At 49.8% G+C, this 22,056-nt stretch overlaps 1 protein-coding gene across 8 annotated transcripts in view; it reads left to right on the top strand.

Moving 5' to 3' along the window:
* AMPD2 (adenosine monophosphate deaminase 2) overlaps nucleotides 1-22,056 on the top strand; it is a 947,247-nt gene that overhangs the window by 166,345 nt on the left and 758,846 nt on the right. Inside the window, exon 1 of one of the 8 annotated variants that reach the window (XM_069632995.1) lies at nucleotides 2,676-2,813. The exons of the other annotated variants lie outside the window; for them this stretch is intronic. The gene's annotated coding sequence lies outside the window, so the exon portion shown is untranslated. Of the gene's footprint in view, nucleotides 1-2,675; nucleotides 2,814-22,056 lie in introns of those variants that run through there. 8 annotated transcript variants of the gene reach the window in all.

The raw sequence follows: 22,056 nt of genomic DNA, 5'->3' as shown, positions 1-22,056 counted from the left end.
CCAAGCGATGCCCCACAGCGATGCTCCACAGCGATGCCCCAAGCGATGCCCCACAGCGATGCCCCAAGCGATGCCCCACAGCGATGCCCCAAGCGATGCCCCACAGCGATGCCCCAAGCAATGCCCCACAGCGATGCCCCAAGCGATGCCCCACAGCGATGCCCCAAGCGATGCCCCAAGCGATGCCCCACAGCGATGCCCCAAGCGATGCCCCAAGCGATGCCCCACAGCGATGCCCCAAGCGATGCCCCACAGCGATGCCCCACAGCGATGCCCCACAGCGCTATGAATGCTGCTTCATCCGAAGGCCATGTGCACTGATGACCATATATGGTTGAATGAATACGCACAGAGATTGATTCTTTTTGGACATTTTGAACATTGGGACATGTTCTGTTACAGAGGTCTATACGCCCTCTCTGTGGACGCCTGCTCTGCTAATGCTGCTTCAATAAGTGACTCCACTTCCATGTCTGTTACTTTGTCGCAGCCCACTCACTTGGTGCCTGTACCTTTGCTTACTGTTCCGTTGCTCCCTGCTCCCTTACCGCCGGCCTTCTTGCTCCCTGCTCCTTTTCTGTCTGCTTTCTTAATGCCTGCTCTCTACGTACCTGCTCCCTGGCCTCTTGCTCCCTGGCCCTTTGCTGCATGCTTTCTAGATGCCTACTCCTTTGCTCCCTGCTCTCATGATGCCTGCTTTCTAGATACCTGTTCCTTTGCTCCCTGCTTTCTTGATGCCTGCTTTCTAGATACCTACTCCTTTGCTCCCTGCTTTCTTGATGCCTGCTTTCTAGATACCTGCTCCTTTGCTCCCTGCTTCCTCAGTGCCTGCTTTCTAGATACCTGTTCCTTTGCTCCCTGCTTTCTTGATGCCTGCTTTCTAGATACCTGTTCCTTTGCTCCCTGCTTTCTTGATGCCTGCTTTCTAGATATCTGCTCCTTTGCTCCCTGCTTCCTCAGTGCCTGCTTTCTAGATAACTGCTCCTTTGCTACATGCTTCCTCAGTGCCTGCTTTCTAGATACCTGTTCCTTTGCTCCCTGCTTTCTTGATGCCTGCTTTCTAGATACCTGTTCCTTTGCTCCCTACTTTCTTGATGCCTGCTTTCTAGATATCTGCTCCTTTGCTCCCTGCTTCCTCAGTGCCTGCTTTCTAGATACCTGTTCCATTGTTCCCTGCTTTCATTATGCCTGCTTTCTAGATACCTGCTTACTAGATACAGCTCCATTGTCCCTGCTTTCTTGATGCCTGCTTTCTAGATACCTGCTTCATTGCTCCCTGCTTTCTTGATTCCTGCTTTCATAATGCCTGCTTACTAGATACAGCTCCTTTGCTCCCTGCTTTCTTGATGCCTGCTTTCTAGATACCTGCTACTTTTCTCCCTGCTTTCATGATGCCTGCTTTCTAGATACCTGCTCCATTACTCCCTGCTTTCTTGATGCCTGCTTTCTAGATACCAGCTCCTTTGCTCCCTGCTTCCTCAGTGCCTGCTTTCTAGATACCTGTTCCTTTGCTCCCTGCTTTCTTGATGCCTGCTTTCTAGATACCTGTTCCATTGTTCCCTGCTTTCATTATGCCTGCTTTCTAGATACCTGCTTCATTGCTCCCTGCTTTCTTGATTCCTGCTTTCTAGATACAGCTCCTTTGCTCCCTGCTTTCTTGATGCCTGCTTTCTAGATACAGCTCCTTTGCTCCCTGCTTTCTTGATGCCTGCTTTCTAATTGCTCCCTGCTTTCTTGATGCCTGCTTTCTAGATACCTGCTTACTAGATACAGCTCCTTTGCTCCATGCTTTCTTGATGCCTGCTTTCCAGATACCTGCTCATTTGCTCCCTGCGTTATTGGCGCCTGCTTTCTAGATACCTGCTCCTTTGCTCCCTGCTTCCTCAGTGCCTGCTTTCTAGATACCTGTTCCTTTGCTCCCTGCTTTCTTGAAGCCTGCTTTCTAGATACCTGCTCCTTTGCTGTCTGCTTTCTTGGTGTTTTTCTCTCGATACCTGGCTGCTCCCCTTCTTTCTACCCGCTCCGTTGCTGCCTGCCCACTTGCCCCATTGCCCCTTGTCCGTGCCCTCTTGCTCCCTGCCCCCTTGCTGCCTGCTCCTTTGCTCCCTGTTCCTTTGCTGCCTGCTTTCTTGGTGTTTTTCTCTCGATACCTGGCTGTTCCCCTTCATTCTACCTGCTCTGTTGCTGCCTGCCCACTTGCCCCATTGCCCCTTGCCCGTGCCCTCTTGCTCCCTGCCCCCTTGCTGCCTGCTTTCTAGATACCTGCTCCGTTGCTGCCTGCCCACTTACCCCCTGGCCCCTTGTCCCTGCCCCCTTGCTGCCTGCTCCTGGCGGCCGGGTCGATGCTCCTGATCAATGCTGCCTGTGACCTGTCCCCTGGGATCCCGCCTGCTGTAGAGAACAGCTGTCAGCGGCGCTTCCTCAGCTGTAAGGGAGGGGGAGGGGCTCGGGCTCTGCAGCCTCCCCCTGTCCCTGTCCGCACTTGGTACAGTCCAAGCCGGGCGCTTGAACTGGCATCTTGTGGGACTGCAGCTCCGACGGACACCAGAGAACACCGGAGGCACTGGGAAGCACTGGGAGGCACTGGAGCACCGACAGCAGATAGGGACCCCTGCTAGGACATTGGGCCCTGGGGCCACTGGGGGCCAGGCAGAGCTGTCCGAGGTGCACCGAGGCGCAGGCTGTAGCTGGCGGCCGGGAGCAGGCAATCCGCGGCGGATAGCTCCTCCTGCAGCCCCCTGGGGTCCTCTGTGCGCCCCCGCCACGGGTCCAGGCTTCGTGCGAAGGGACCCCAGGATCACGGCCAGCCTCAGGTAAGAGACCGCAGGCTGCGGGCAGCAGAGGCAGAGCCGGTATCTCTCGCACAGTACATCCTCACCCTGGGCCTCTCCATCACAGGATATCCCAGTCACATGACATCTCCACCACAGGACATCTCCATCACAGGACATCCCCACCCCTGGGCATCTCCATCACAGGATATCCCAGTCACATGACATCTCCACCACAGGACATCCCCACCCCTGGGCATCTCCATCACAGGATATCCCAGTCACATGACATCTCCACCACAGGACATCTCCATCACAGTATATCTCCATCACTGGGCCTCTCCATCACAGGATATCCCAGTCACATGACATCTCCACCACAGGACATCTCCATCACAGGACATCCCCACCCCTGGGCATCTCCATCACAGGATATCCCAGTCACATGACATCTCCACCACAGGACATCTCCATCACAGTATATCTCCATCACTGGGCCTCTCCATCACAGGATATCCCAGTCACATGACATCTCCACCACAGGACATCTCCATCACAGGACATCCCCACCCCTGGGCATCTCCATCACAGGATATCCCAGTCACATGACATCTCCACCACAGGACATCTCCATCACAGGACATCCCCACCCCTGGGCATCTCCATCACAGGATATCCCAGTCACATGACATCTCCACCACAGGACATCCCCACCCCTGGGCATCTCCATCACAGGATATCCCAGTCACATGACATCTCCACCACAGGACATCTCCATCACAGTATATCTCCATCACTGGGCCTCTCCATCACAGGATATCCCAGTCACATGACATCTCCACCACAGGACATCTCCATCACAGGACATCCCCACCCCTGGGCATCTCCATCACAGGATATCCCAGTCACATGACATCTCCACCACAGGACATCTCCATCACAGTATATCTCCATCACTGGGCCTCTCCATCACAGGATATCCCAGTCACATGACATCTCCACCACAGGACATCTCCATCACAGGACATCCCCACCCCTGGGCATCTCCATCACAGGATATCCCAGTCACATGACATCTCCACCACAGGACATCTCCATCACAGGATATCTCCATCACTGGGCCTCTCCATCACAGGATATCCCAGTCACATGACATCTCCACCACAGGACATCTCCATCACAGGACATCCCCACCCCTGGGCATCTCCATCACAGGATATCCCAGTCACATGACATCTCCACCACAGGACATCTCCATCACAGTATATCTCCATCACTGGGCCTCTCCATCACAGGATATCCCAGTCACATGACATCTCCACCACAGGACATCTCCATCACAGGACATCCCCACCCCTGTGCATCTCCATCACAGGATATCCCAGTCACATGACATCTCCACCACAGGACATCTCCATCACAGGACATCCCCACCCCTGGGCATCTCCATCACAGGATATCCCAGTCACATGACATCTCCACCACAGGACATCTCCATCACAGGATATCTCCATCACTGGGCCTCTCCATCACAGGATATCCCAGTCACATGACATCTCCACCACAGGACAACTCCATCACAGGACATCCCCACCCCTGGGCATCTCCATCACAGGATATCCCAGTCACATGACATCTCCACCACAGGACATCTCCATCACAGTATATCTCCATCACTGGGCATCTCCATCACAGGATATCCCAGTCACATGACATCTCCACCACAGGACATCTCCATCACAGGACATCCCCACCCCTGGGCATCTCCATCACAGGATATCCCAGTCACATGAAATCTCCATCACAGGACATCCCCACCCCTGGGCATCTCCATCACAGGATATCCCAGTCACATGAAATCTCCATCACAGGACATCCTCATCCCTGGGCCTCTCCATCACAGGATATCCCAGTCACATGAAATCTCCATCACAGGACATCCTCATCCCTGGGCATCTCCATTACAGGATATCCCAGTCACATGACATCTCCACCACAGGACATCTCCACCACCGGACATCCTCATCCCTGGGCATCTCCATCACAGGATATCCCAGTCACATGACATCTCCACCACAGGACATGTCCATCACAGGATATCCCAGTCACATGACATCTCCACCACAGGACATCTCCATCACAGTATATCTCCATCACTGAGCATCTCCATCACAGGATATCCCAGTCACATGACATCTCCACCACAGGACATCTCCATCACAGGACATCCCCCCCCCCCTGGGTATCTCCATCACAGGATATCCCAGTCACATGACATCTCCACCACAGGACATCTCCATCACTGGGCCTCTCCATCACAGGATATCCCAGTCACATGACATCTCCATCACTGGATATCTCCATCACTGGGCCTCTCCATCACAGGATATCTCCATCACTGGGCCTCTCCATCACAGGATATCCCAGTCACATGACATCTCCATCACGTGACATCTCCATCACTGGATATCTCCCTCACAGGACATCTCCATCTCGGGCAACCCCATTACAGGATATCTCCATCACATGACATCTCCACCACAGGACATCCTCATCCCTAGGTATCTCCATCACAGGATATCCCAGTCACATGACATCTCCATCACGTGACATCTCCATCACTGGAAATCTCCCTCACAGGAGATCTCCATATCAGGCAACCCCTTCATCCCTCAGTAGGAGACACACAAATCATTCTCCTCTGGTATTGCATGAAATCCCTCAGTAGGATACACACAAATCATTCTCCTCTGGCATTGCATGAAATCCCTCAGTAGGATACACACACACTATTCTCCTCTGGTATTGCATGAAATCCCTCAGTAGGAGACGCACACACTATTCTCCTCTGGCATTGCATGAAATCCCTCAGTAGGAGACACACAAATCATTCTCCTCTGGTATTGCATGAAATCCCTCAGTAGGAGACACACAAATCATTCTCCTCTGTCATTGCATGAAATCCCTCAGTGGGAGACACACAAATCGTTCTCCTCTGGCATTGATTGAAATCCCTCAGTAGGAGACACACACGTCGTTCTCCTCTGGCATTGCATGAAATCCCTCAGTAGGAGACACGCAAATCGTTCTCCTCTGGCATTGCATGAAATCCCTCAGTGGGAGACACACAAATCATTGTCCTCTGGCATTACATGAAATCCCTCAGTAGGAGACACACAAATCATTCTCCTCAGGCATTGAATGACATCCCTCAGTAGGAGATACACAAATCATTCTGCTCTGGCATTGCATGAAATCCCTCAGTGGGAGACACACAAACTATTCTCCTCTGGCATTGCATGAAATCCCTCAGTAGGAGACACGCAAATCATTCTCCTCTGGCATTGCATGAAATCCCTCAGTAGGAGACACACAAATCATTCTCCTCTGGTATTGCATGAAATCCCTCAGTAGGAGACACACAAATCATTCTCCTCTGGCATTGCATGAAATCCCTCAGTAGGAGACACGCAAATCATTCTCCTCTGGCATTGCATGAAATCCCTCAGTAGGAGACGCACACACTATTCTCCCCTGGCATTGCATGAAATCCCTCAGTAGGAGACACACAAATCATCCTCCTCTGGTATTGCATGAAATCCCTCAGTAGGAGACACACAAATCATTCTCCTCTGGCATTACTGTTTCTTTAACACATGGCTCGAGGCAGTGATAAGGATCTCGGTTTTCTCAGCATTGAGTGCCATAGAATTCACCTGGAAGTAGGTGCCTGAGAGTTTTAGAATGACCTGAGTGTCATCTGTGCAGTTAGTATACAGGACACCCGGATCATCAAGACTCGCCAGCAGTGGCAAGGTGTAGATGTTAAATAAGGTGGGTGATAGAGAAGAACCTTGCAGAACTCTGCAGGTAACTAGTGTGGGTGATAAGCAAGCGTTGTCTATGGAAACCCTTGCAGTGCGGGGTCCCAGAAAGGATGCCACCCACTGCGTTGTTGTCCTAGAACATCCTACCAAGGATTGTAACCTGGTGGCCAGGAGATCATGGTCGACCAGGTCGAAAGCGGCGGAGAGATACAACAACATAAAAAGGGCCAGATGGCTTTGATCAATGATGGAGGAGAGACTCGATTTCAGGTCAAGCATGGCGGTCTCTGTGCCATGTCAAGCTCTAAAGCCAGATTACCGGGGGCCCTGTATGCCATTTTCCTCAACAAACTTCTGAAATTGCAGATATGCAACCCGATGCATGATTTTAAGGAGGAAGGGCACGTTCGTGATTGGACGGTAGTTTTTAACCAGAAGGGGATCAAGATTTTCTGATGCTTGTTAATCTGCTTAGAATCACATGATGTGCATATAGTCCAACATCTAGTGGTAACGCGGAGTATTGCATCTTGTCTTTCGAGGATCGAAAGGGGACGTCGACATGGGTGTGCCTGTAACACTATCCCTAACGTGACATGTAGTGTACCCAAAATCCCTCACGCGTCGAGGTCCCTCAGATTGTTTTTTTCCGCCCAGCTAGCTGGTCGCCTTATGCAGAGCTCTTCATAAACATTGCAATATTGTTATATTTCTCAAAAAATTAGTCATGGGTGCCCCTCTATGAGAACAAACACAGCAAAAATGGCCTGTTCAATGGGATGGTACCCACTCTAGAGTCTGCACCCAAATTTTAGCTCACTGTACCTTTCACAGATGGGAAATATCCATTTGTATATCAGTCTCCCGCCCACATGGGCAATCCAGGACCGAAATGCTATGGCAATTCCCCTCTGAAAAAGAGTACCAACAGCAACCCCATACACATGTTTCAGCCTTGGGCATTATCAGTGAGGTGGAGCTGTGCCTCTCTGGACTATTTTTTGTTATATTTCTCGACCTCAGGTCGTTTTCCTATTATCATCCCATTCTCGACGGTTGATTCCTGTACCACCGCCGAAGACCGCTAATAACAGAACTTCGATGGCTGGTGATCTGGTCGGTGCTGTGGACCACTTGGCCGGCCCTTCTGGCCGGACTATACAGTAGGGAGAGAGGGGTCTGGGTGGTCATATTCTTTTCAAGAATGTCTTTCCTTTTCCCCTCTCTTTGTTCCCTTGGTTTTGTCGTTGCTGTTAAATTCCTGAGCTATGGACAGGAGTCCATTTAGATTTTGCCCTTCCTTTAAGGGAAAATTCCATGGAAAGACAAGCACCGTCGGTGCAATAAGTGTCTTCCCCTTGATCACAACGAGGCGGCTTGTAAGCTCCTACGCCCTTAGACTGGTAAGGAGTGTTGCGTAAAGCGGTGGGCGGCCTACGCGATGTTGCAGGCCGAGAGTAGTTCCCCCGCCGCCACAGCCGCTGTGTGTGACTAGGATATTAGCGACGACCAAGGCTCCACTTCGGACACCATTGACCTTACATCGGAGTGTTCTCGCTCTGTGTCATCCTTCCCCAGCCCCGATAGGCACAACGAGAGTCCTGCTATGGGGAATGTACATACGGCAACAGCGACGCACCTAATACCCACACAAAGCACACAACCTCTGGTTCTGCTTTGGCGGTTCAGTCGAAGCGCTCCAAAGCACCAACAGGTACGTCGGATACGTTGGCGGTACCTGCCGATCCCCATGATCGGCAGCCCTCCCCGTAACCGCGACAGCGGCATCTGTCCAGGCAGTCCGAGAGTAAGGGAGCTAGCACCAAAAGCCACGCAGACGTCGAGACGCCTCAGAAGAGAGCGCAGATGCCGCACAAGGCCCCGGTTGCGCCGAAATCCATCGCACAACCACCTACACAGTCGAAACACCTCCCTGTGACCCCGAGCATCAGCCACAGTATCGCAAAGATCATTTGAAACAGAAAGAACAGTCGAAAGACATGTCGAAACAGAAAGAACAGGCTAAGGACGCGTCGAAAGACATGTCACAATGCCAGGAGAGACGGAAAGATTACTCTTAGAGTCCTCAGTCTTTATCTAAGACTCTAGTTGAGAAATCTTGACGTTCTAGGGAAGAGGATCATCAGGAAGAGCCCTTCCTTCCTCTAGACTCCTCTGGTTCCTCATCATGGACCAGAAAGAAGTTTGAGGGGTGCATGAACAGGCTGGAAAAGTTTGTTGAATTTTCAGAGAGGTTTGCTCCTAAAAGGCCTCGTGAAGAGAGCCCTTATACGCCTATGGCCTAGTTCCAGAGGAACTTTGATACACCCCAAGAAGAGGACATTTATGACATTACTGATGCTGAAGTTCAGATGGATCCATATTTACAGGATGATAACCTGGGCATCTCCATCACAGGATATCCCAGTCACATGACATCTCCATCACAGGATATCTCCATCACTGGGCATCTCCACCACTGGGCATCTCCATCACAGGATATCCCAGTCACATGATATCTCCATCACAGGATATCTCCATCACTGGATATTCCCCCTCACAGGACATCTCCATCACTGGGCATCTCATTCACAGGATATCCCAGTCACATGACATCTCCATTACAGGATATCTGCATCACTGGATATCTCCCTCACAGGACATCTCCATCACTGGGCATCTCCATCACAGGATATCCCAGTCACATGACATCTCCATCACAGGATATCTCCATCACTGGATATTCCCCCTCACAGGACATCTCCATCACTGGGCATCTCCATCACAGGATATCCCAGTCACATGACATCTCCACCACAGGACATCTCCATCACAGGACATCCCCACCCCTGGGCATCTCCATCACAGGATATCCCAGTAACATGACATCTCCATCACAGGATATCTCCATCACTGGGCCTCTCCATCACAGGATATCTCCATCACGTGACATCTCCATCACAGTATATCCCCATCACGTGACATCTCCACCACAGGACATCCTCATCCCTGGGCATCTCATCACAGGATATCCCAGTCACATGACATCTCCATCACAGTATATCTCCATCACTGGGCATCTCCATCACAGGGTATCCCAGTCACATGACATCTCCACCACAGGATATCTCCATCACAGGGCATCCTCACCCTGGGCATCTCCATCACAGGATATCCCAGTCACATGACATCTCCATCACAGTATATCTCCATCACTGGGCCTCTCCATCACAGGATATCTCCATCACGTGACATCTCCATCATAGTATATCTCCATCACGTGACATCTCCACCACAGGACATCCTCATCCCTGGGCATCTCCATCACAGGATATCCCAGTCACATGACATCTCCACCACAGGACAGCTCCATCACAGTATATCTTCATCACTTGACATCTCCACCACAGGACATCTCCATCACAGGATATCCCAGTCACATGACATCTCCACCACAGGACATGTCCATCACAGGATATCCCAGTCACATGACATCTCCACCACAGGACATCTCCATCACTGGGAATCTCCATCACAGGATATCCCAGTCACATGACATCTCCACCACAGGATATCTCCATCACAGGGCATCCTCACCCTGGGCATCTCCATCACAGGATATCCCAGTCACATGACATCTCCATCACAGTATATCTCCATCACTGGGCATCTCCATCACAGGATATCCCAGTCACATGACATCTCCATCACAGGATATCTCCATCACTGGGCCTCTCCATCACAGGATATCTCCATCACTGGGCCTCTCCATCACAGGATATCCCAGTCCCATGACATCTCCATCACAGGATATCTCCATCACTGGGCCTCTCCATCACAGGATATCCCAGTCACATGACATCTCCATCACAGTATATCTCCATCACTGGGCATCTCCATCACAGGATATCCCAGTCACATGACATCTCCATCACAGGATATCTCCATCACTGGATATTCCCCCTCACATGACATCTCCACCCCTGGGCATCTCCATCACAGGATATCCCAGTCACATGACATCTCCATCACAGGATATCTCCATCACTGGGCATCTCCACCACTGGGCATCTCCATCACAGGATATCCCAGTCACATGATATCTCCATCACAGGATAACTCCATCACTGGATATTCCCCCTCACGGGACATCTCCATCACTGGGCATCTCATTCACAGGATATCCCAGTCACATGACATCTCAATTACAGGATATCTGCATCACTGGATATCTCCCTCACAGGACATCTCCATCACTGGGCATCTCCATCACAGGATATCCCAGTCACATGACATCTCCATCACAGGATATCTCCATCACTGGATATTCCCCCTCACAGGACATCTCCATCACTGGGCATCTCCATCACAGGATATTCCAGTCACATGACATCTCCACCACAGGACATCTCCATCACAGGACATCCCCACCCCTGGGCATCTCCATCACAGGATATCCCAGTCACATGACATCTCCATCACAGGATATCTCCATCACTGGGCCTCTCCATCACAGGATATCTCCATCACGTGACATCTCCATCACAGTATATCCCCATCACGTGACATCTCCACCACAGGACATCCTCATCCCTGGGCATCTCATCACAGGATATCCCAGTCACATGACATCTCCATCACAGTATATCTCCATCACTGGGCATCTCCATCACAGGATATCCCAGTCACATGACATCTCCACCACAGGATATCTCCATCACAGGGCATCCTCACCCTGGGCATCTCCATCACAGGATATCCCAGTCACATGACATCTCCATCACAGTATATCTCCATCACTGGGCCTCTCCATCACAGGATATCTCCATCAGGTGACATCTCCATCATAGTATATCTCCATCACGTGACATCTCCACCACAGGACATCCTCATCCCTGGGCATCTCCATCACAGGATATCCCAGTCACATGACATCTCCACCACAGGACAGCTCCATCACAGTATATCTTCATCACTTGACATCTCCATCAAAGGACATCTCCATCACAGGATATCCCAGTCACATGACATCTCCACCACAGGACATGTCCATCACAGGATATCCCAGTCACATGACATCTCCACCACAGGACATCTCCATCACTGGGCATCTCCATCACAGGATATCCCAGTCACATGACATCTCCACCACAGGATATCTCCATCACAGGGCATCCTCACCCTGGGCATCTCCATCACAGGATATCCCAGTCACATGACATCTCCATCACAGTATATCTCCATCACTGGGCATCTCCATCACAGGATATCCCAGTCACATGACATCTCCATCACAGTATATCTCCATCACTGGGCATCTCCATCATAGGATATCTCCATCACGTGACATCCCCATCACAGTATATCTCCATCACGTGACATCTCCACCACAGGACATCCTCATCCCTGGGCATCTCCATCACAGGATATCCCAGTCACATGACATCTCCACCACAGGACAGCTCCATCACAGTATATCTTCATCACTTGACATCTCCACCACAGGACATCTCCATCACAGGATATCCCAGTCACATGACATCTCCACCACAGGACATGTCCATCACAGGATATCCCAGTCACATGACATCTCCACCACAGGACATCTCCATCACAGTATATCTCCATCACTGGGCATCTCCATCACAGTATATCTCCATCACTGGACCTCTCCATCACAGGATATCTCCATCACGTGACATCTCCATCATAGTATATCTCCATCACGTGATATCTCCACCACAGGACATCCTCATCCCTGGGCATCTCCATCACAGGATATCCCAGTCACATGACATCTCCATCACAGGATATATCCATCACTGGATATTCCCCCTCACAGGACATCTCCATCACTGGGCATCTCCATCAAAGGATATCCCAGTCACATGACATCTCCACCACAGGACATCTCCATCACAGGACATCCCCACCCCTGGGCATCTCCATCACAGGATATCCCAGTCACATGACATCTCCATCACAGGATATCTCCATCACTGGGCCTCTCCATCACAGGATATCTCCATCACGTGACATCTCCATCATAGTATATCCCCATCGCGTGACATCTCCACCACAGGACATCCTCATCCCTGGGCATCTCCATCACAGGATATCCCAGTCACATGACATCTCCATCACAGTATATCTCCATCACTGGGCATCTCCATCACAGGATATCCCAGTCACATGACATCTCCACCACAGGATATCTCCATCACAGGGCATCCTCACCCTGGGCATCTCCATCACAGGATATCCCAGTCAAATGACATCTCCATCACAGTATATCTCCATCACTGGGCATCTCCATCACAGGATATCCCAGTCACATGACATCTCCATCACAGTATATCTCCATCACTGGGCATCTCCATCATAGGATATCTCCATCACGTGACATCTCCATCACAGTATATCTCCATCACGTGACATCTCCACCACAGGACATCCTCATCCCTAGGCATCTCCATCACAGGATATCCCAGTCACATGACATCTCCACCACAGGACAGCTCCATCACAGTATATCTTCATCACTTGACATCTCCACCACAGGACATCTCCATCACAGGATATCCCAGTCACATGACATCTCCACCACAGGACATGTCCATCACAGGATATCCCAGTCACATGACATCTCCACCACAGGACATCTCCATCACAGTATATCTCCATCACTGGGCATCTCCATCACAGGATATCCCAGTCACATGACATCTCCACCACAGGACATCTCCATCACAGGACATCCCCAACCCTGGGCATCTCCATCACAGGATATCCCAGTCACATGACATCTCCACCACAGGACATCTCCATCACTGGGCATCTCCATCACAGGATATCCCAGTCACATGACATCTCCACCACAGGACATCTCCATCACAGGACATCCCCACCCCTGGGCATCTCCATCACAGGATATCCCAGTCACATGACATCTCCACCACAGGACATCTCCATCACGGGACATCCTCAATCCTGGGCATCTCCATCACAGGATATCCCAGTCACATGACATCTCCACCACAGGACATCTCCATCACAGGACATCCTCACCCCTGGGCATCTCCATCACAGGATATCCCAGTCACATGACATCTCCATCACTGGGCATCTCCATCACAGGATATCCCAGTCACATGACATCTCCACCAAAGGACATCTCCATCACAGGATATCCCAGTCACATGACATCTCCACCACAGGACATCTCCATCACAGTATTCTCCGTCATGTGACATCTCCATCACAGGACATCCCCACCCCTGGGCATCTCCATCACAGGATATCCCAGTCACATGATATCTCCATCACAGTATATCTCCATCACTGGGCATCTCCATCACAGGATATCTCCATCACGTGACATCTCCATCACAGTATATCTTCATCACTTGACATCTCCACCACAGGACATCTCCATCACAGGATATCCCAGTCACATGACATCTCCACCACAGGACATCTCTATCACAGTATATCTCCATCACGTGACATATCCATCACAGGACATCCTCATCCCAGGCATCTCCATCATAGGATGTCCCAGTCACGTGACATCTCCACCACAGGACATCCCCATCACAAGATATCTCCATCACGTGACATCTCCACCACAGGACATCCTCATCCCTGGGCACCTCCATCACAGGATATCCCAGTCACATGACATCTCCACCACAGGACATCTCCACAGTATATCTCCATCATGTGACATCTCCACCACTGGACATCCTCATCCCTGGGCATCTAAATTACAGGATATCCCAGTCACATGACATCTCCACCACAGGGCAGCTCCATCACAGTATATCTCCATCACGTCACATCACCACATGACATCCTAATCCCTGGGCATCTCCAACACAGGATATCCCAGTCACGTGACATCTCCACCACAGGACATCTTCATCCCAGGGCATCTCCATCACAGGATATCCCAGTCACAGGACATCTCCTTCACAGTATATCTCCATCACGTGACATCTCCATCACTGGATATCTCCCTCACAGGACATCTCCATCTCGGGCAACCCCATCACAGGATATCTCCATCACATGACATCTCCACCACAGGACATCCTCATCCCTAGGCATCTCCATCACAGGATATCCCAGTCACATGACATCTCCATCACGTGACATCTCCATCACTGGATATCTCCCTCACAGGACATCTCTATCTCTGGCAACCCCATCACAGGATATCTCCATCACATGACATCTCCACCACAGGACATCCTCATCCCTAGGCATCTCCATCACAGGATATCCCAGTCACATGACATCTCCATCACGTGACATCTCCATCACTGGAGATCTCCCTCACAGGAGATCTCCATATCAGGCAACCCCTTCACAGGATATCTCCATCACATGACATCTCCACCACAGGACATCCTCATCCCTGGGCATCTCCATCACAGGATATCCCAGTCACCTGACATCACCACCACAGGACATCTCCATCGCAGTATATCTCCATCACGTGACATCTCCATCACAGGACATCCCCACCTCGGGGTTGCCCTCAGTGCCCATCCCATCTTTACTGGGTACAGTCATCGAGTTCCCATCTAGAGGGGGTCAACCCCAGTGCTAACCCCATCTTTAAGGGGTCACCCTCAGCACCAATCCCATATTTAGGGTGTCACCCTAGTGCCCTTCCCATCTTTAAGGGGTCACCCTCAGTGGCCTTCCCATCTTTAGGAGGTCACCCTCAGTGAGTTTGCATCTAGAGGGGGGTCATCCTAGTGCACTTCCTATCTTTACTGGGTACCCTCAGTGAGTTCCCATCTAGAGGGGGTCACCCCCAGTGCCAACCCCATCTTTAAGGGGTCACCCTCGGTGCCATTCCTATCTTTAGGAGATCAACCTCAGTGAGTTCCCATCTAGAGGGGGTCACCCCCAGTGCCAACCCCATCTTTAAGGGGTCACCCTCTGTGCCATTCCTATCTTTAGGAGATCAACCTCAGTGAGTTCCCATCTAGAGGGGGTCACCCAGAGTGCCCTTCCCTTCTTTAGGAGGTCGCCCTCAGTGCCATTCCCATATCTTTAGGGGGTTGCCCTCAGTGAGTTTCCATTTAGAGGGGGTCACCCTCACTGCCATCCCCATCTTTAGGGGGTCACCCTCAGTGCCATTCCCATCTAGAGATTGTCACCCTCAATGAGTTTGCATCTAGAGTGGGTCACCTCCAGTGCCATCCCTATCTTTAGGGGTCACCCTCAGTGCCATCCCTATCTTTAGTGGTCACCCTCAGTGCCATCCCTATCTTTAGGGGTCACCCTCAGTGCCCTTCTCATCTTTACTTGGTACCCTCTGTGAGTTCCCATCTAGACTAGAGGAGGTCACCCTCAGTGCCATCCCTATCTTTAGGGGTCACCCTCAGTGCCATTCCTATCTTTAGGTGGTCACCCTCAGTGCCCTTCCCATCTTTACTTGGTACCCTCTGTGAGTTCCCATCTAGACTAGAGGAGGTCACCCTCAGTGCCATCCCTATCTTTAGGGGTCACCCTCAGTGCCATTCCTATCTTTAGGTGGTCACTCTCAGTCGCACTCCCATCTTTAGGAGGTGACCCTCAGTGCCCTTCGCATCTTTACTTGGTACCCTCAGTGAGTTCCCATCTAGACTAGACCTATCTTTAGGACGCTCATCTTTACTGCCATCTCCATCTCTTTAGGGGGTTTCACCCCGACTGTCATATCTGCGCTTTATGTCCTTGGTTTTCACTGTGGTCTCCGGATAATGCGTGTGTGCTGCTCGGAGGTTTCTCTACTAAATTATTGGGTTGGCTTTCTGGTGTTTTGACTGATCTGAAAAAGACCAGTCCAAGCGCTTGGACTTCTCTACCCTGTATCACTGGAACCAATTGCTTGACTTACCGCCATAGTGGTAGTCCGCTGGCCAATCCAGGCTTTCTGCCCGGTGTGGGCTACCTACGCATAGTCAGGGGCCCAAGCCATGAAGCCGGGCCATATATTGTACACTTGGACGCCCCCACCCTTTGTGGTCGCCATGTCCTGGTTGTTACTGGAGGAATCTCACATAAGTGCGCACTCACAGAAACTCGAATGAGTGAAGCTCGGTCTTTGCTGGGTCTCTCCCTGAAAATGACTGGAAGGTATGTCCAGTGGGCTGGTATTTCCCTGCCATTTCCTGTGCCAGATGACAGGGTCCCTTAGCGGGCTCTTCAGCCGGGCAGTCATCTTTAAGAGGAAGCTGGGGCCAAGGATGAGGGTTCACCCCCACACCAACAGAGGACACCACTCATGTTTGGCTACCACCAATCAGATATCAGATGTAACCCCCAGGAAGCAGACCCCCCACTTGGGTGAAGATATGTAGGAAGGGTCCAGAGGGCACACCTACTGTGACAAGTCCACATAGACCATGAAGAATCCTAACCCACGACCACATACTCAGCCTGAGAAGATGGGGTAGTGAGGCTCAAGCCTTGTTATCCAATAATCACCCTAACCCACGACTACATACTCAACCCGAAAAGATGGAGTAATGAGGCTCAAGCCTTGGTATCCAATAATCAGAGCTGATGGATAAAATCTATCAACAAGAAGAAGACAGAGGCAAAAAGGGCCCCACCTGCGGGCTCTTCCCCACTGCAGCGGATTCCTAAATTGTACCAGATTGGTGCCCAGTCTACAAAAAGGTGTTAGTATCTAAAGCGGAAACAAGAGAGGCAGTGTGTGGCCTTTTGCCATTTCCACTCGCTTGAAATGTTTTCGAGTGTTTTCCAAAATGCCTCAATTGCTGTGGATAAATAAGGCCAATAGGAACTGAACGTGCCCTCGCTCAGTTGTTTCTAGAACCAAGTGACCCACTTTTGAGATCTTGTGACCTCTCTGTAGAGTTTCCAAGCTGCCCTTCTTCAGGACCACTGTCTCCCGAGTGCCCGGGTCACCAGTTCTCTGCACAATTGCCCTTTCTTCCAGAACAACTTTAATAGTAGCTCAAGTTCTCCGTCTTTTTGAGGATATGCATCGGTCGACACCATGAAGCTTAGGTTAAGAACGATGATGCTCCAGAACTCAATCTTGCTGTGAACGCCTAGCACTGCTGTCCACAAATCCAAGGTTTCCCACTGGGCCTTCGTCAGGATCCCAACCCTTTTCTGGCAACTCATTTCAACTCACTCCCTTGTGTTAAGGTGGGTGGGGCTGTTTTATTGTACTAATGGTCGCTGCCCATGGGAAAGGGAGTAGGGTCTGTCTTCACTTTCCATGGTACTGCAAGCCTTAAGAGCATGGGCTGAAAGGCCTGTGAGTAGCCATTTTTTGACACTGGGATGCAGCAAGCATCAACCTTTTCTTGCACAGATAGTTGTTACTGAACAAACATTGGTGGGTGAATAGTTTCTTTCTCACACAGAGTGGATGGGTCCATGGAGGCTCACGGTCTTGGAGCTGGTCATAGGCACCACTGGAAAACCGCTGAGTCGCGTGGGATCCTCAGGGATCCGGCATCGGGAAGCACTATTAGAAGAGCCTTTAGATGGTGGGAACCTGTAAGAGGGCATTGCTGTTCACTGAGATACCACCAGAGAGCTTGCAGGGAGGCAGACTAGAGCAATCGAGTTCAGAAGAGCAGCAGCGGGCCTGCCTACTGGGAAGTCTGCAGATTTCCTGGTGGGCCTCTTTTCTGAGACCACTCAGAATTGGGAACATTGTTGCTGGCAACACACACAATTAAGATGCTGTTTTCTTTTTTGTTTTGCTTTTATTGCATGCATGCTTTATCAAAACCTTTATACACATATAAAAGAAACAAAACACAGATTTTAACTTACAGCCTAAAATTTCAAAATTTCATTATCACAAATCATTCTGCTCTGGCATTACATGATATCCCTCAGTAGGAGACGCACAAATCATTCTCCTCTGGCATTGCATGAAATCCCTCAGTAGGAGACGCACAAATCATTCTCCTCTGGCATTGCATGAAATCCCTCAGTAGGAGACGCACAAATCATTCTCCTCTGGCATTACATGAAATCCCTCAGTAGGAGACGCACAAATCATTCTCCTCTGGCATTGCATGAAATCCCTCAGTGGGAGACACACACGTCGTTCTCCTCTGGCATTGCATGAAATCCCTCAGTGGGAGACACACAAATCATTCTCCTCTGTCATTGCATGAAAACCCTCAGTAGGAGACGCACAAATCATTCTCCTCTGGCATTGCATGAAATCCCTCAGTAGGAGACACACAAATCATTCTCCTCTGGCATTACATGAAATCCCTCAGTAGGAGACGCACAAATCATTCTTCTCTGGCATTGCATGAAATCCCTCAGTGGGAGACACACACGTCGTTCTCCTCTGGCATTGCATGAAATCCCTCAGTGGGAGACACACAAATCATTCTCCTCTGTCATTGAATGACATCCCTCAGTAGGAGACACACAAATCATTCTCCTCTGTCATTGAATGACATCCCTCAGTAGGAGACACACAAATCATTCTCCTCTGGCATTGCATGAAATCTCTCAGTATGATACACACAAATCATTCTCCTCTGTCATTGCATGAAATCCCTCAGTAGGAGACGCACAAATCATTCTCCTCTGGCATTGCATGAAATCCCTCAGTAGGAGACGCACAAATCATTCTCCTCTGTCATTGCATGAAATCCCTCAGTAGGAGACGCACAAATCATTCTCCTCTGGCATTGCATGAAATCCCTCAGTAGGAGACGCACAAATCATTCTCCTCTGGCATTACATGAAATCCCTCAGTAGGAGACGCACAAATCATTCTCCTCTGGCATTGCATGAAATCCCTCAGTGGGAGACACACACGTCGTTCTCCTCTGGCATTGCATGAAATCCCTCAGTAGGAGACACGCAAATCATTCTCCTCAGGCATTGAATGACATCCCTCAGTAGGAGACACACAAATCATTCTCCTCTGGCATTGCATGAAATCCCTCAGTAGGATACACACAAATCATTCTCCTCTGGAATTACATGAAATCCCTCAGTATGATACACACAAATCATTCTCCTCTGGCATTACATGAAATCTCTCAGTATGATACACACAAATCATTCTCCTCTGTCATTGCATGAAATCCTTCAGTAGGATACACACAACTCATTCTCCTCTGCCATTGCATGAAATCCCTCAGTAGGAGACGCACAAATCATTCTCCTCTGGCATTACATGAAATCCCTCAGTAGGCTACACACAAATCATTCTCCTCTGGCATTGCATGAAATCCCTCAGTAGGCTACACACAAACTATTCTCCTCTGGCATTGCATGAAATCCCTCAGTAGGATACACACAAATCATTCTCCTCTGGAATTACATGAAATCCCTCAGTATGATACACACAAATCATTCTCCTCTGGCATTACATGAAATCTCTCAGTATGATACACACAACTCATTCTCCTCTGGCATTGCATGAAATCCCTCAGTAGGAGACGCACACACTATTCTCCTCTGGCATTGCATGAAATCCCTCAGTAGGAGACACACAAATCATTCTCCTCTGATATTGCATGAAATCCCTCAGTAGGATACACACAAATCATTCTCCTCTGATATTGCATGAAATCCCTCAGTAGGAGACACACAAATCATTCTCCTCTGATATTGCATGAAATCCCTCAGTAGGAGACACACAAATCATTCTCCTCTGATATTGCATGAAATCCCTCAGTAGGATACACACAAATCATTCTCCTCTGATATTGCATGAAATCCCTCAGTAGGAGACACACAAATCATTCTCCTCTGATATTGCATGAAATCCCTCAGTAGGAGACACACAAATCATTCTCCTCTGATATTGCATGAAATCCCTCAGTAGGATACACACAAATCATTCTCCTCTGATATTGCATGAAATCCCTCAGTAGGAGACACACAAATCATTCTCCTCTGATATTGCATGAAATCCCTCAGTAGGAGACACACAAATCATTCTCCTCTGGCATTGCTGTTTCTTTAACACATGGCTCGAGGCAGTGATAAGGATCTCGGTTTTCTCAGCATTGAGTGCCATAGAATTCACCTGGGAGTAGGTGCCTGAGAGTTTTAGAATGACCTGAGTGTCATCTGTGCAGTTAGTATACAGGACACCCGGATCATCAAGACTCGCCAGCAGTGGCAAGGTGTAGATGTTAAATAAGGTGGGTGATAGAGAAGAACCTTTCAGAACTCTGCAGGTAACTAGTGTGGGTGATGAGCAAGCGTTGTCTATGGAAACCCTTGCAGTGCGGGGTCCCAGAAAGGATGCCACCCACTGCGTTGTTGTCCTAGAACATCCTACCAAGGATTGTAACCTGGTGGCCAGGAGATCATGGTCGACCAGGTCGAAAGCGTCGGAGAGATACAACAACATAAAAAGGGCCAGATGGCTTTGATCAATGATGGAGGAGAGACTCGATTTCAGGTCAAGCATGGCGGTCTCTGTGCCATGTCAAGCTCTAAAGCCAGATTACCGGGGGCCCAGTATGCCATTTTCCTCAACAAACTTCTGAAATTGCAGATATGCAACCCGATGCATGATTTTAAGGAGGAAGGGCACGTTTGTGATTGGACGGTAGTTTTTAACCAGAAGGGGATCAAGATTTTCTGATGCTTGTTAATCTGCTTAGAATCACATGCTGTGCATATAGTCCAACATCTAGTGGTAACGCGGAGTATTGCATCTTGTCTTTCGAGGATCGAAAGGGGACGTCGACATGGGTGTGCCTGTAACACTATCCCTAACGTGACATGTAGTGTACCCAAAATCCCTCACGCGTCGAGGTCCCTCAGATTGTTTTTTTCCGCCCAGCTAGCTGGTCGCCTTATGCAGAGCTCTTCATAAACATTGCAATATTGTTATATTTCTCAAAAAATTAGTCATGGGTGCCCCTCTATGAGAACAAACACAGCAAAAATGGCCTGTTCAATGGGATGGTACCCACTCTAGAGTCTGCACCCACATTTTGGCTCACTGTACCTTTCACAGATGGGAAATATCCATTTGTATATCAGTCTTTGTCCCGCCCACATGGGCAATCCAGGACCGAAATGCTATGGCAATTCCCCTCTGAAAAAGAGTACCAACAGCAACCCCATACACGTGTTTCAGCCTTGTTGGGCATTATCAGTGAGGTGGAGCTGTGCCTCTCTGGACTATTTTTTGTTATATTTCTCGACCTCAGGTCGTTTTCCTATTATCATCCCATTCTCGACGGTTGATTCCTGTACCACCGCCGAAGACCGCTAATAACAGAACTTCGATGGCTGGTGATCTGGTCGGTGCTGTGGACCACGTGGCCGGCCCTTCTGGCCGGCCTATACAGTAGGGAGAGAGGGGTCTGGGTGGTCATATTCTTTTCAAGAATGTCTTTCCTTTTCCCCTCTCTTTGTTCCCTTGGTTTTGTCGGTGCTGTTAAATTCCTGAGCTATGGACAGGAGTCCATTTAGAT

The sequence above is a fragment of the Ambystoma mexicanum genome, chromosome 13, assembly GCF_040938575.1.
Source record: "Ambystoma mexicanum isolate Mex_15411 chromosome 13, UKY_AmexF1_1, whole genome shotgun sequence".
NCBI lineage: Eukaryota > Metazoa > Chordata > Amphibia > Caudata > Ambystomatidae > Ambystoma > Ambystoma mexicanum.
This window is presented reverse-complemented; position numbering and strand designations above follow the sequence as displayed.